General features: G+C 45.0%; 1 long non-coding RNA gene across 1 annotated transcript in view; it reads right to left on the reverse strand.

Moving 5' to 3' along the window:
• Nucleotides 1-520: 520 nt before the first annotated feature.
• LOC142103483 (uncharacterized) overlaps nt 521-15,769 on the reverse strand; it is a 32,191-nt gene continuing 16,942 nt past the window's right edge. The window contains exon 3 of the long non-coding RNA XR_012679369.1: nt 521-673. This is a non-coding gene — a long non-coding RNA (uncharacterized LOC142103483). The remainder of the gene's footprint in view (nt 674-15,769) is intronic.

The raw sequence follows: 15,769 nt of genomic DNA on the forward strand, positions 1-15,769 counted from the left end.
GAGCACAGGAATGACCAGGAAAGAGGACACCACTAAAAAAACACAACCTCCCGCTTCCCTGATCAATGCCCGAGGGAAGATGGCGGCGGCAAGCGGGGAATTTAAAGAATCCGAGTATCGCGACATCCGAAGGCGGGATATGAGTCATAGCCTCGTTTTGAGTTTTGCTAATCGGTGGGAATACCCAAACAGTGCTCGGATCGGGCTGTTCTGATTTACTAAATCCGAGCCCGCTCATCCTTAATTGTAGCATATTTTAGCACTTTTTCTCAAAAATACAGGTCATCATCATCAGCTATTTATATAGCGCTACTAATTCCGCAGCGCTGTACAGAGAACTCACTCACATGAGTCCCTGCCCCATTGGAACTTACAGTCTAAATTCCCTAACATACACACACAGGCAGACAGACAGAGAGAGACTAGGGTCAATTTGATAGCAGCCAATTAACCTACTAGTATGTTTCTGGGAGGAAACCGGAGCAGCCGGAGGAAACCCACACAAACACTTGTGTGTTTTCATTAGAGATATCCTCTTGACGACCTTGCTCGCTAGGGGCCAAACCAAGATGTTCTCTCCAGTCTTCTGGTATGATGAGTAACAGGAATCCTATGCCAATAGCCAAGATCCCAATCAAATGTTCAGATGGAATTTCCCATTGTTTATTCATAGCTGAGAAGACAAAGCAATAACACCTAAATGTAAATCCTGCCCTTAACATGTATTTTTTCTTCTCTCTCTCACTCCACACACTCTCTCTGATGATAACATCTTCCAGCATGTTGAGGTTATGGTAACTATTAATATGATGATGCTGCATAAACAAGTATAATTTAATTTTATGTACTGTAAGCAAGTGAGGGGAACAGGTGCTGTCTCCTAGGGTAGACGGTAATGTATTGCAGCAGATAAGTCACACAAGACCAAACATTTGGTGCAACTGGCCTCAGCCAGTTTTATTAAACATAGAAATAAAATAAAAGTTCAAATTAAACACCTTGCCATCCAGCTGTAACTAAACATTGGTCACTCCTGACTAATAAGCTAAAACATAAGCAGTATCAGCACAGTGCACTTACAGGCAGCTATCAGGCATTTCTCCCACAGAAACCATGCAGCCTCAGTCCCCAGGCAGTGAGAGACTGACTGAGCTGAACAGCAGCCTTTTACCAGCACCATTCAGGTGCAACTCTTGATTACCAGCAGGTTCACAGGTAACCTGGAAGACCCGGTTACAGGCCTAATGGATGGAGCCCGCCCTTCTCAGTGGCGCACGCAGGGGGGGTTTCTGAGTCTCTAGAAACCCCCCCCCCGCGCTAACTAAGTGGCCACTGTCCTATACAGCAGCCACGGCGCTGTCAAATACAGCACCGCCGCGGACGCTTCTTAGACAGCTCCGCAGCTGCTGTATAGAACAGAGCTGGCGAAACAGCAGCTCTCTCTCATTTTTTTTTTTGCTTTTGTTTTTTTGGGTCGGCGGGGGGGAAACCCCCCCGACAATCCTCCGTGCGCCCCTGCTTCTTTCTCCATCCATAAACCACAGGAACCTTTTCCATTAAACCTACAGCCTGTCACTCACCGGACCGTGAGTGCCTCTTCCCGGACATTTAGGAACCGTGGCCGTCCTCCATCCTGAGGGTCTGCGCATGCGCAGCCCTTTCCTATACTTCAGTGTATGTCCCTTTAACTCAATTGGCAGATCAGGCAGCACTCCCTATATTAAGCACCTGTGGTCAACACCACGTTGCCTGATCTTGGAGTCTCATTCCTCATGAGTCTCTGAAGGTGTTCCTGTGTTTCCTCGTGTATTCAGCGCTGCTGATTCCTGTGGTTTCCAAACCACTTCTACCTCTGTGGTTTCCAAACCACTTCTACTACTGTGGTTCCATACCACTTCTACCATCAACTGTATCATCGTGACTGTGAGCTGATTCCTATCCGCTGCCTCCGTGCACTACAGTCTTCTATACCACTTCAACGCTATTATATTCCATTGTGACTGTTTGCTGATTCCTATCCGCTGCCTCCGTGCACTACAGTCTCCTATACCACTTCAACGCTATTATATTCCATAGTGACTGTTCGCTGATTCCTATCCGCTGCCTCCGTGCACTACAGTCTCCTATACCACTTCAACGCTATTATATTCCATAGTGACTGTTTGCTGATTCCTATCCGCTGCCTCCGTGCACTACAGCCTTCTCTCCTTATCCACTCACCTGTGCATCATCAAGTCTGTGAGCTGATTCCTAGCCGCTGCCTCCGTGCACTGCAGTCTCTAGCTTGCAACTCGCCTGTGTTCATCATCGTGACTGTGAGCTGATTCCTATCCGCTGCCTCCGTGCACTACAGCCTCCAGCTGGCAACTCGCCTGTGTTCATCATCGTGACTGTGAGCTGATTCCTATCCGCTGCCTCCGTGCACTACAGTCTCCAGCTGGCAACTCGCCTGTGTTCATCATCGTGACTGCTAGCTGATTCCTATCCGCTGCTCCTGTGCACGTCAGCCTCATCTCATCTCTCCCGTGGGTCCGCAGAGTCCTGCTGCCGCTGCCAGCGCTATCGTCCATCTACTGCTGATCCGCTCTCCACGCCTTCCTGTTTCCCGCTGGTCTCTACCCTCCTGTCAGCATTGGATTCGTATCTCATCAGCTAATCCTCTGCTAGATCATCTCCATTCTCCTGGGTGCTCCATGAGTCCAGTTCCATGTGTTACTGATTCCTGTGGATTCGTGTCCCTGTTGGTCTACTTACCTGTGCGCTGCACCTACTAGACCCCTGCCTCTTACATCCAGGGACTTCTCATCCTGTCGGCCTCCTGCCGCCCAGGTATCACTGCACTCCTATCTGACTGCCTTCTGAACCACGGTATGCATACTTCTCATTGACTGTGCTGGTGTATTGCATATCTTGCTGGACTGTGTTGGTTCTCCTCTGGAGTCTGCAATCCGCTGAGTCTTTTGCCATCATTGACTGTGTTACCTTGTGCTGGATTACTTCAGAGACTTCCTACATTTGCAGACCTGTTCAGTCATTTATATATATTGTGCATATTACTGTGGATCGTGTTTAATGTGCCCGTGTACATCCTGTGTTGCAGTCCCTCCCCGTACACCTCCTCACATATATATTCAGTGGTACAACTTGCTGAAGGCAGACCACTGATTCCTGTTCCGGTATCACCTGTTCCATTCCTCTCACATAGCAGTGGTACAACTTGCTACCGCAGACCACTGACTTCCCGGATACCTCCACTTGGATTCCATTCCTTCACTCAGACAGCGGTACCACTTGCTATCCGCAGACCGCTGACTCTCATCACCTCCTCGTTTCTGTTGGACATTCCTCCTCACTATAGCAGTGGTACAACTTGCTATCGCAGACCACTGACTACCTCCACTTGCCCTTGTCCATACAGTTCCTCGTGTATTATTACCTCCATATTACCAGTGCTGCTAGTCATAGACTTTCCTGAGCATCTCATCATCTACTATTGCCTGTTCCGTGATCACCCTGCTACCAGAGCACACTATTACCATCTACATTGCTCTGGTAAGCTTACCACCTGGTGATTCCTGGGTAAAGACTCCTAGTGCCCGTGACAGTAAGATCAGGCCATGACAGACCCAGATACGGAACCTACAGCCAAAGAGATGCTGCGGCATCTGGTTACCCGTATTGAGCAACAGGAAGTTCGCCAACGGCATTTACTGCGGTGTTACCAGGCGTTAGCTTCCCAAAGAACGTCCGTGCAAGATGCCACAACTACTGTTGATGCTCCTGTGCCTTCCTCCGTTTCCCCAGTGCCATCCCAGGTGTTTACGGCTTCCACGGTTCACCTGCCTACTCCGTCAAAATACGATGGAGACCCCAAAACTTGTAGGGGTTTTCTTACTCAATGCTCAGTTCATTTTGAGCTCCAGCCTCAAAATTTTTCTACCCATCGTTCCAGAGTGGCCTATCTTATTTCATTGTTTTCTGGACAAGCTCTCGCATGGGCTTCCCCTCTGTGGGAAAGAAACGATCCATTGTTACAGGATAGTGCCGAATTTATTTCCACGTTCCGAAGTGTATTCGATGAACCAGGTCGTGTTATTTCCGCTGCATCCAGCATTCTCCGTCTTCGCCAAGGATCTCGCACTGTGGCTCAGTACGTCATTCAATTTAGGATCTTAGCCTCTGAACTTCAATGGAACACTGAAGCATTAATTGCCGCCTTCTGGCAGGGGCTTTCCGATAAAATTAAAAACGCACTGACTTCACAAGAACTACCCTCCTCTTTAGAAGATTTGATCTCTCTTTGCCATCGTGTAGACCTGAGGTTTCGTGAAAGAGAACCTGAGAAAACAACTTCGGTTAAAACACCTCTTCTCTCAAATCCTCAATTTCACCCAGCTTCATCTCCGGTGATACCCATGGAGATAGGTCGCTCCAAATTAACTTTAGAGGAGAGGGACCGAAGAATAAAGAATAGACTTTGTATCTATTGTGCCGATTCTACGCATATGCTCAATTCTTGTCCCAGGAAATGCCGGGCTCTAACCAATACTGGGGAGATAAGGTTAGGGTTCCTGGAGTCCTCTCCATCTTCTACGAAATTAAAAGCCTGCGCTTTTGATGTTACGATTTCCTTTGCTACCAAATCCTTTGAGTCACAGGCATTGATTGATTCTGGAGCAGCAGGAAATTTCATTTCTAAATCCCTAGTGAATCAATGGTCCCTACCAGTGATTACTTTGAAAACACCGATTACTGTGACTGCTATGGATGGATCACGTCTCATCAATGGTCTCATCACCCAGAGTACGTCTCCAGTAACGCTTCAGATTGGTGGGCTACACCATGAAGAGATTTCGTTTTTAATTCTTCCTGTTACGACAAGTCCAATTGTCTTAGGCCTTCCATGGCTTCAATGTCATTCTCCCCAGATTGACTAGCGCACTTCTCAAGTTACATCTTGGGGAGCTGAATGTCATCATCGTTGTCTCTCTCAAATGGTTTCATTCAAAAGACAGCATTCGTCTATTCCACCAGGTCCTCCTCCACAGGATCCTTCATCTACGGATCTGTGTGATAAGGTTCAGTCTGAACGCCTTCCTCCTCATCGGGCGTTCGTGACGTCATCGGACGTTGAAGATGGATCTCAGGAGTCATCTTCAAAAAGTTCCTGCTGTGGTGACTGTTTGTCAGACCTTCAAAAATATCTGGTCTCAGGTCAAAACCTGTTTAAAGAAGACATCTAACAAATATAAGTCGTTTGCAGATAAAAAGAGGCGGGCTATTCCACCACTAAAAATTGGAGATCGTGTCTGGTTATCTACCAAAAATATTCGTTTGAAGGTCCCATCTATGAAATTCGCCCCTCGTTTTATTGGTCCATATAGGATCATCCAAATAATCAATCCAGTATGTGTTAAACTTCTTCTTCCTAAGAATCTTCGGATTTCTAATGCCTTCCATGTGTCCTTACTCAAGCCTCTTATTATCAACCGTTTTTCAAAACCTCCCTCAGCTCCGCAGCCAGTTCAAGTTCATCAGGAGGAGGATTTCGAAATTACTGAGGTACTAGACGCAAAAATTTTGCGAGGAGTACTCCGTTTCCTCGTTCATTGGAAGGGCTTTGGTCCTGAGGAGCGCTCTTGGATCAAAGCGGAAGATCTTAATGCTCCTGCCCTTTTGAAGTAGTTTTATTCCAAAAATCCGGACAAGCCCGGTTCCAGGCGTTCTGTGCCCACCTTTAAAAGGGGGGGTACTGTCACTCACCGGACCGTGAGTGCCTCTTCCCGGACATTTAGGAACCGTGGCCATCCTCCATCCTGAGGGTCTGCGCATGCGCAGCCCTTTCCTATACTTCAGTGTATGTCCCTTTAACTCAATTGGCAGATCAGGCAACACTCCCTATATTAAGCACCTGTGGTCAACACCACGTTGCCTGATCTTGGAGTCTCATTCCTCATGAGTCTCTGAAGGTGTTCCTGTGTTTCCTCGTGTATTCAGCGCTGCTGATTCCTGTGGTTTCCAAACCACTTCTACCTCTGTGGTTTCCAAACCACTTCTACTACTGTGGTTCCATACCACTTCTACCATCAACTGTATCATCGTGACTGTGAGCTGATTCCTATCCGCTGCCTCCGTGCACTACAGTCTTCTATACCACTTCAACGCTATTATATTCCATTGTGACTGTTTGCTGATTCCTATCCGCTGCCTCCGTGCACTACAGTCTCCTATACCACTTCAACGCTATTATATTCCATAGTGACTGTTCGCTGATTCCTATCCGCTGCCTCCGTGCACTACAGTCTCCTATACCACTTCAACGCTATTATATTCCATAGTGACTGTTTGCTGATTCCTATCCGCTGCCTCCGTGCACTACAGCCTTCTCTCCTTATCCACTCACCTGTGCATCATCAAGTCTGTGAGCTGATTCCTAGCCGCTGCCTCCGTGCACTGCAGTCTCTAGCTTGCAACTCGCCTGTGTTCATCATCGTGACTGTGAGCTGATTCCTATCCGCTGCCTCCGTGCACTACAGCCTCCAGCTGGCAACTCGCCTGTGTTCATCATCGTGACTGTGAGCTGATTCCTATCCGCTGCCTCCGTGCACTACAGTCTCCAGCTGGCAACTCGCCTGTGTTTATCATCGTGACTGCTAGCTGATTCCTATCCGCTGCTCCTGTGCACGTCAGCCTCATCTCATCTCTCCCGTGGGTCCGCAGAGTCCTGCTGCCGCTGCCAGCGCTATCGTCCATCTACTGCTGATCCGCTCTCCACGCCTTCCTGTTTCCCGCTGGTCTCTACCCTCCTGTCAGCATTGGATTCGTATCTCATCAGCTACTCCTCTGCTAGATCATCTCCATTCTCCTGGGTGTTCCATGAGTCCAGTTCCATGTGTTACTGATTCCTGTGGATTCGTGTCCCTGTTGGTCTACTTACCTGTGCGCTGCACCTACTAGACCCCTGCCTCTTACATCCAGGGACTTCTCATCCTGTCGGCCTCCTGCCGCCCAGGTATCACTGCACTCCTATCTGACTGCCTTCTGAACCACGGTATGCATACTTCTCATTGACTGTGCTGGTGTATTGCATATCTTGCTGGACTGTGTTGGTTCTCCTCTGGAGTCTGCAATCCGCTGAGTCTTTTGCCATCATTGACTGTGTTACCTTGTGCTGGATTACTTCAGAGACTTCCTACATTTGCAGACCTGTTCAGTCATTTATATATATTGTGCATATTACTGTGGATCGTGTTTAATGTGCCCGTGTACATCCTGTGTTGCAGTCCCTCCCCGTACACCTCCTCACATATATATTCAGTGGTACAACTTGCTGAAGGCAGACCACTGATTCCTGTTCCGGTATCACCTGTTCCATTCCTCTCACATAGCAGTGGTACAACTTGCTACCGCAGACCACTGACTTCCCGGATACCTCCACTTGGATTCCATTCCTTCACTCAGACAGCGGTACCACTTGCTATCCGCAGACCGCTGACTCTCATCACCTCCTCGTTTCTGTTGGACATTCCTCCTCACTATAGCAGTGGTACAACTTGCTATCACAGACCACTGACTACCTCCACTTGCCCTTGTCCATACAGTTCCTCGTGTATTATTACCTCCATATTACCAGTGCTGCTAGTCATAGACTTTCCTGAGCATCTCATCATCTACTATTGCCTGTTCCGTGATCACCCTGCTACCAGAGCACACTATTACCATCTACATTGCTCTGGTAAGCTTACCACCTGGTGATTCCTGGGTAAAGACTCCTAGTGCCCGTGACACAGCCCTTCAGCAGCTCACATCTACTACAGACACACAGTCTCCTGGGAATTAAATGCAGTAGGTTAGGAACCTGGGTGAAATATACCCGTTTTCATATACTACACCAGTGACTTTTTCACAGTTCATACTTTAATATTGGTAGCTGTACAGAGGTGTATTAATTTAGTTTATAAAATGAACATGAATGTAACTTAAAAATATCCAATATACTTGATAAGTTATTTCAAATACTTAAAAATTTCCATATATAGTTCACAAGTGGTTAGGAAATAGATAACGAGAAGAAGAAATAATTAACCCAAAGCAAAATATCTTAATACAGGGAAGTGAACTATATTCAGCATAGTTTAAGAGTGGCTAGACTGAAGATTGGACAGCATGAAATTTTAGACTAAACAAACACATGTTAGTACTTAACAGACCTGGGTGGTGCTCTTAATTTTCTTACAATATAGCTATTTAATGTGTAAAATATTGGGAAAGCAATTTAGCACTGTATACACTCCTTAAGTATGGTTCACCAAGTGTATATGTTGTGCTTTCTTCCATAAGTGGGACTACATATCTCCTTTTGTATAGTATATATGAATTGGGTATGGGAGAATGGGGGAGTGGGTTGGAGGTAGGGGGGATGACAATGCACAACGTTCAGTATTACTAAAAGAGTATTAGATGAAGGGAATAAATATGCATCATATGTAGTTAGGACAATAATAGTAAAGAAATGTAAACATTCTTAGAATCTTTACTTACTCACCAGTAATGAAGAAGTATGCTGATCAAGTGGGCTAAATAGTCTTTTACATTTGTTACATTTTGTCACACACCCGGTTCCAGTTAAAGTTACAGGAGGTGTGCAGGATTCCCTTTGGTCATGTTAGAAGCTATATAGACATGTTCACCTGTTGTCCTGCCATGTCTGGGAGACTCCCCAACTAGGGCAGACCTCCCAGACTCCTGAAAGAGCAGACAATTCTCCCACTTACCTATCTGCAAATGACTGTCCACCTCAGAGCTGTGTTAACACAATTAGCATCACCATACACCTATCCCCCACCCACTTCATAATGTGAATGCTGTCATCAAACTGAGCCAACTTTTTCTTTTCATATCTCTCTGCATATCTAAGACTGGAGGTATGATATGTAGACAAGTATGAATATATAATAGATTGTAAGTTCTATATTTATCTTAAACTAATAGCTGGTACCAGGGCCGGACTGGGACTAAAAATCAGCCCTGGCATTTAAAGTACACAGGCCCATCTCAGTCCCAGCATAAAATGAACCGTGCGTCGCCGGGCGTGCCCACAATGTGTTTTGGGTGTGGCCAACATGTGGCATTGATACATATATTATAATAAAACATTACATTTATCACGCCCTCCCAGTCACATCACGCCATCCCCAGCCCACTGAGGATGCTTCTGGTGCTGCTGACATCCATCAGGGTGGGAACTTCCTGTAGAGTGAGCAGGGAAGCTCTTTGTCTCACAAGATTACCAAATCTTGTGATACTTGGAGCTCCTAGGCTTCCTCTGCAGGCTGTGTCCTGTCCGGGAACTGAGAGCAGCTATCAGTTCCCTTCCCCTAACATGCTGCATTAAGGCTCAGGGGGCCCAGGGTATTTAAGACAGCTGGGCCCCTATTATGTAACATGGTTATCAATTTAGACAAATACACAGGCAATACTGTGTGCACTACTGTTAGAAGCACACAGCTCTGCCTTCACAAGCAGTACGTTGTGAAGCGGGACATACCTCCCAACTGTCCTTGCAGTTAAACCAAATCCTGACTAAGTGAGACAGTCACCCAAATTCAGGACTGCCCCACCAGATTCAGGACAGTTGGCAGACTGTCCTGCTCTCTCCTACCTGTCTTGGTCACTTTCACCGCTTGTAGCAACTGGTTTCTTTAGCTCAGTTCTTTCTTGTCTTTATCCTGGAATATTAGATCCCCAATTCTGAAAAAAATGGGGTACATGAGATTTAGAAAATTCCAACTCACGTTTTATAATTAGGCCTCCCTCCAATAATAATATTCACATTTAATAAGTATACCTATTTCCCTTTAACCAGCCCCAACATTAAACTAACAATATACCCATTTACTCAAAACATATTTCCCTCCCTGCAGACAGTCTAAGTAATAAATTAAATAGCATTAAAGTTTAATAAATATAGCCATTTTCCACAACCATCGCCAGCAATAAATAATTCATTTTCACATTTAATAAATAGCCCTCCACCCCAAAATCAGCACCATATTCAATTGATAGCCCTAAACCACCCAAGCATGAAATTAAAGATTCCTTCACCTCAACTTAAATAGTTAGCCCCCACCTACACTCCACCATTAAATAGCCTACCTCCCACACTATATTAAGATCCTCCCTTCCCTCACATATTATATTAAAATACTGCGCGCACAAACACACTAATATATACATGGCCCCACACACACACTAATAAATTATATATATATATATAGGTCCAGACTTCACACAATGTACTGATACACACACAATTGCCAGCCAGACACACCCCCCCCCCCAGGGAGAGACACAGGCAGCCCCCCACCAGTGAGAGATGCAGCAACAGACAGCCCCCCCAGTCAGAGACTCAGTGACAGCGACAGCCAGCCCCCCCCAGTCAGAGACTCAGTGACAGCGACAGCCAGCCCCCCCAAGTCAGAGACATAGTGACAGTGACAGCCAGCCCCCCCCTAAGTCAGAGACATAGTGACAGCGACAGCCAGCCCCCCCCAAGTCAGAGACATAGTGACAGCGACAGCCAGCCCCCCCCAAGTCAGTGACAGTGACAGCCAGCCCCCCCAAGTCAGAGACATAGTGACAGCCAGCCCCCCCCAAGTCAGAGACATAGTGACAGCCAGCCCCCCCCAAGTCAGAGACAGCGACAGCAACAGCCAGCCTCCCCTAAGTTAGAGACATAGTGACAGCGACAGCCAGCCCCCCCAAGTCAGAGACATAGTGACAGTGACAGCCAGCCCCCCAAGTCAGAGACATAGTGACAGCCAGCCCCCCCCAAGTCAGAGACATAGTGGCAGTGACAGCCAGCCCCCCCCAAGTCAGAGACAGTGACAGCAACAGCCAGCCCCCCCCTAAGTTAGAGACATAGTGACAGCGACAGCCAGCCCCCCCAAGTCAGAGACATAGTGACAGTGACAGCCAGCCCCCCCAAGTCAGAGACATAGTGACAGCCAGCCCCCCCCAAGTCAGAGACATAGTGGCAGTGACAGCCAGCCCCCCCCAAGTCAGAGACAGTGACAGCGACAGCCAGCCCCCCCAAGTCAGAGACATAGTGACAGCGACAGCCAGCCCCCCCAAGTCAGAGACATAGTGACAGCGACAGCCAGCCCCCCCCAAGTCAGAGACAGTGACAGACAGCCCCCTCCCCCAAGTCAGAGACATAGTGACAGCCAGCCCCCCCAAGTCAGAGACATAGTGACAGTGACAGCCAGCCCCCCCCCCCAAGTCAGAGACAGTGACAGCAACAGCCAGCCCCCCCAAGTCATAGACATAGTGACAGTCAGCCCCCCCCAAGTCAGAGACATAGTGACAGTGCCAGCCAGCTCCCCCCCAAGTCAGAGACATAGTGTCAGTGACAGCCAGCCCCCTCCCCCAGTTAGAGACACACTTACCTTATCACCTCGCTGCTCGGCGGACAGTGTCAATGCGATGCGCGGCGCGCCAGTAATCACACGGTACGCGCATCATGTGACAGGTGCTGTCACATGATGCGCCTCCCATGTGATTAGTGGCGCGCCGCACATCGCATTGACACTGTCTGCTGAGCAGCGCGCAGTGAGCTGCGCTGCTCGGACGGACATCCTGCCCTGTTGGACCGGCCCAACTAGCCATCGGCCCTTCTGGCATTTGCCAGAAGTGCCCGATGGCCAGTCCGGCCCTGGCTGGTACAGACAGTTGTCCAGTTGGTGGTAGAAGGCTGCATTAGAATAATAAAACAAATAAAAGGTTGGTTTTCATTTATTTAATGGTACACTATCAATTTTGTAGAACATTAATATGCCTATCACATTGATATCAATAAACTCACATTATGTCAATCACTGGTTTCCTGATATTGCAGATGAACATGATTACTTGTTTTTAAAACTTTTTAGTGTAGTGATACTTTTTATTTCAACATTGTGGCTTAGTGCTGGATGTTTTAAACTTGATGCATCTAGGAAAGAAGAAGTGTTGTGGCTTTGGATGGACACTGCTGGTACATATTTAAGAGAAATTGCACTTGACTAAAGTAAAGGCCCTCTTGCTGTGGTTCAAGTGTGTCACAATTTCCCATATGATGGTAACAAATTTTATTTTTGGAGCATGCATCTGTTTCTATGAAACTGCATAAGGATGTGAGTGATGAAAATCAGAATGGTTACATTTTGCACAGGATCAGGGGCTTACGTCACTATTCCAAATTTGGAACTATGTTCATAATTATATGCAAGATTTTGTTTTATTTGAAAGATATATAAAACATTTGACAGCAGATGGAGATTGCTGTCTGGTAAAAATTAGTGACAGGGCAGCAGCACAAATACATGGCTGTTTAATAAAATATACAATCCCTAGGCTAGGTGGCCCAGACAGATAGCGACACAAACCTTTTCACAGGAGCACTATACCGTAGATGATCAAACAAGTTTCTTTTTGGAGTAAAACGTGCAGAAAATAAACCTCTGCATAACTTTACCATCCCTAAGATGAAAAGAGATACTGAAAATTACTGTTTTGTTAGTTGTATGCCAAACCATAAAGAATTCAATGACATCCTGGATACTTTCAATAAGGAACTTTAGTGTCAGCCATGGCACATTAAAGTAATACGAAATCTACAAAAACGTTCTCATAATGCTGAAGGTCTCTGGCGTAAATCTTGTACCTCTAATGATTTCAGCGGATATACTGCTGTCTACCAGTCCTATCGAAATGCTCTGGGCACTGCTAAACATGCATACTTCCAATCTCTCATCTATGCTCAGGCTTCTAACACCAAATGCCTTTTTAACACATTTAAATCTCTTCTCAATCCTCCCACCCCAAGCCATCTGGCTACCATCAGTGCCCAGGATCTTGCTTCCTATTTCAAGGACAGCTAAAACTAAAGGTGATTACTCTCTTCTAATTCTCCTGGATCTCTCTGCTGCTTTCAAAACTGTTGACCACTATCTTCTCATACAGATGCTACAATCCCTAGATCTTCAAGTCCTATCACTGTCCTATCCTGGTTCTCATCCTACCTATCTAATTTCTCTGGAACACCCTCCACTCCACTTCCTTTATTAGTTGGAGTACCACAAGGCTCAGTCCAAGGTCCTCTGCTATTCTCTTTCTACACCACTTCTCTTGGAAAACTAATAAGCTCCTTTGGATTTCAGCATAATCTCTAAGCAGATGACACACAAATTTATCTATCCTCTCCTGATCTCTCACCATCTGTGTTGTCTTGCATTACTGACTGTCTTTCTGTCATTTCATTTTGGATGTCCTCTTGTCAACTCAAACTCAATCTTTCAAAAACAGAATTAATACTATTTCCACCCAACGATAGAAGCTTCCTGCCTGACTTTTCTATTTCTGTTGACAACATGATCTTAATTCCCACTCCACAAGCTCACTGCCTAGGTGTAATCCTTGACTCGCAACTATCCTTTGTTTCCAACATCAACTCTATATTTACATCATGCTGCATACATCTAAAAAACATTTCCAGAATTCGTACATAGACACAAGACACTGCAAAAACTTTAATTCATGCACTCATCATCTCCCACATCGACTATTGAAATTCCCTCCTGTCTGGTCTTCCTAAAATCAGACTTGAGCCCCTACAATCTATTTTGCACGCAGCGGCTAGATTGATTTTCCTTTCAAATAGTTTTTTGTCTGCTGAATCACTCTGTCAGTCTCTACATTGATTGCCTGTTTTTCAAAGATTTCAATATAAAATTCTTCTACTAACATACAAGGCCTTCAACAAAATTTCACGACACACATCTCCTCACGTGTCTCAAAATATCTCCCAACTTGACACCTCCGTTTTGCACAAGATCTGCGTGTCTCTTCCACTCTCATCACTTCCTCCCATTCTCAGTTGCAGGACTTTTTTGGACTGCACCTACTTTATGAAATTCACTCCCTCGCACCACAAGACTTTCCTCTAGTCTTCAAACCATCAAGCTTTCTCTGAAAACTCACCTCTTCAGACGAGCTTATAATATTCCTCTACCACCCTCTTAATCACTAGATGTGTGACTGAGCATACAGCCCACTAAATGCTTTGTAATCTTTTTATTCTAGCTGGACAAATATTCAATATGATGGAGCACTTACCTTTGTGTATCAAACCAGTATTCCATAGATGGTAAGCTTGTGAGCAGGGCCCTCTTACCTCTCTGTATGTATGTATTACCCAGTATTGTTTAATTACTGTTTGATCCCAATTGTAAAACGCTACGGAATCTGCTGTCAATATATAAATAAATGATGATGATGATGATGAAGATGATGATAAGGAAAGAGCTGAAGTTGTTAAGTAATTTTTAACTTATTCTCAATAAGGGTCTAAAGCAAAACTTTATTTTACAGAAAAAAGAGATGAAAGAACTTGGAGGATATGAAAGAGAGCTAGAGGACAAGTTCTGCTTCTTGGTGGTGCCAACCCAAGTTGCAACAGATATTTTTAACTGTGGTTTAACTGCGGGAAATATGACAACAAACATGCTGGGCAATCCAGAAATGGGAGTTTATTTGTTCCGACATATTGATGTGGCACTGAATTTTGCTCATCTGAGAAATAGGGTTTTAAGCATAGAGGTCGTTATTAAAGTGCTGTGTGTGTGAAGTTAAGAAAATTAACACAAATTCTGCAATGAAAGTAGCTTTGAATCCAAACCCAAATTTTTACAGTCATGTATCAAAAAGGCACCATTATGGAATGACCTGTTTGATGAGCAGGTTGCGAATTCCTTAATATACTGATAAAGCAAATTCCACATCTGATGTGAAAGGAATAAAGACTTCATACTTACGGCAGAAGACTTTGAAAATACTTTTTGCTTTATCAATACGTGTATGAATATGATAGCAACTTCAAGCCTGTAAAAAAGGTCTACTGATTTCTTCAGTATTTGCAAATTTTGTAGCCCAAAACACTGTTAAAACATCAGGACCAGTATGCCTTCCATGCAAGTCCATTTCATCAGGACATGATAGATTTGCAAGCTGTACAGTAGCACAAAGAATCGGGAAAGGCAAAGATGCCACAATTATCTTTAAAAGTGTTTCTTCAAAATTGCTGAATTTTTGGAAAGAGATTTCACAGGAAAATGGCTTAGAAAATGAAGGCTATTTGTTTTCCAGATACAGATCAATGTTCTAATATTCTACCAAACCATCACTGTCGCTCTAGATAATCTAATGTTTGCATAAAAATCTATGAAAGACCTCTGACTCTTAAAAGGAAGTGAACAAGAAGCTTTAATACCAGCTGACCAGTATCAAACTGGTCATCAGAAACAAAACATATTTCTCTGAGCAAATATGGTGTCTAGTAACAAAGTGAAAGGAACCAGTTAAGAGAATTTTGTGAGCTGTGAAAATAGTATCAATAAAACATTCCTGTACTTAAGTTTTGAGGAAATGCGTCTTCTGATGACAATTTGATGTCTAAAGAACAATTAAAGAAGAAATTAAATAAATATTCATCATTCTTGTCATTAAATAACAAGAACAAAGATGCAAATATCCAATCTTTGAAAAAGTTATTTAGTAAGAAAAAAGCAGGACTTAGAAAGTTGTGCACATATGACAAATACTATAGAATGTTTGCAAATTAATTAGAAAGGAAGTAAAAAGGGTAACATATCTTTATCTCCTGATAAAGTCCACCAACTTGTCCTCAAGTTGCTGTTTCTGTGTCTGTCAGGCTGTACTACTAAAGGCAATG

The sequence above is a fragment of the Mixophyes fleayi genome, chromosome 10 (genome assembly GCF_038048845.1).
Source record: "Mixophyes fleayi isolate aMixFle1 chromosome 10, aMixFle1.hap1, whole genome shotgun sequence".
NCBI classification, from domain to species: Eukaryota; Metazoa; Chordata; class Amphibia; order Anura; family Limnodynastidae; genus Mixophyes; species Mixophyes fleayi.